Consider the following 1,447-nt stretch of genomic DNA (forward strand, 5'->3'; position numbering starts at 1 on the left):
AATTTAAATTCAAGGCTTTATGATAGATTAGCGTTCGAATCTTCAATTCCTACGACCTGGAGGTTACTTTAATAGGTTGATTGGCAGAATACAAATTTTAGGCTTATCTTATTAAGAGAAAAAAACGGTGAGAGATAAAGATGAAGAAAGAAAGAAAAATTGATGAGAGATGCGGCAGTTTGGAAAGAGGAGAGGAGAGAAAAAAGGAAAATGATGTAACTAAATCCCCTAATTCAAGGCACTAATAATAGATTGTATATAATTTGTAAGTAATCTTTATTTAGGGTGGGTAATATACAAAGAATAATTGGCATCCTATAACAACACATAACAAAAATTGGCAATATTTTAGCCTTATATTAGGTTTGGCAAAGATATCCCCAAACAATTGGCATTATATATAGCCAAATCTTAAAAAAATTACTCTCTTTTATATTCTCTCTAAAAAAAAACTACACGCTTATTTTGGCTTCCCACCCATTTTCTATCATTGTATTTCTTATTCTATCTCTTCTCTTTTCTCTCATAGTTTAGCAAAAATGATTACAAATTATGTGAAAAATATCAGTGGGATGAAAAGGTAAGGTTGATCTCACATCAGAGAAAATCAGAAGCAAAAACTAAGAGAGAAAAAATATATTTCAACTTTATTTTTCTTCTTTCTTCTTTTTTTGGTTGGATTGAATGAGTGGGTGTGGTTGAAATTAGTTGAAAATACCTAAACGAGGCTATATATAAAATTTGAGCAAGATTAGCAAAAACTAAGAGAGAAAAAATATATTTCAACTTCGTTTTTCTTCTCTCTTCCTTTTTTTGTTTGGATTGAATGAGTGGGTGTGATTGAAATTGGTTGAAAATGCCTAAACAAGGCTATATACAAAATTTGAGCAAGATTAGAAGTGATTTGGACTGGTTTCAAGTAAAAAATTAAACCTAAAAATCCAACTGCGACATGTGTATATCACGTTGTATATCGTATACATCAGTGTATATCACACACAAGTTTTAGAGGATGTCTGTGTATATCACTTGTATATCGTGTATACAACACAATTTTTTTTTATGGACGTCCATGTATATCATATTGTATATCGTATATATAACACAAATTTTTATGGATATACACAGACACACATAATATACATGAGATATCACTGATGTACATAGAGATATACACGGGTTACAATAGGGGATACACATGTGAGGTCGTTTTGAACTTGAGTTTTCAATCTGAAATGTGTTATACAAAAAAGGAAAATAAAACTTTAATAAATTTTTTTGATATACACAGTATTATTATGTTATACATCGTGATATACAAATAATATAATTATTAATTATTGATCAAAAAAGGATTTTTTTTGATATAGCATGTTTAAGCAAGTTCTAAAATATAACAATAATAAATATAATTTTGGGAATAAATAATATTTTGGTATACAAAGAA

This window comes from Nicotiana tomentosiformis, chromosome 2, assembly GCF_000390325.3.
Source record: "Nicotiana tomentosiformis chromosome 2, ASM39032v3, whole genome shotgun sequence".
Classification (NCBI taxonomy): domain Eukaryota; kingdom Viridiplantae; phylum Streptophyta; class Magnoliopsida; order Solanales; family Solanaceae; genus Nicotiana; species Nicotiana tomentosiformis.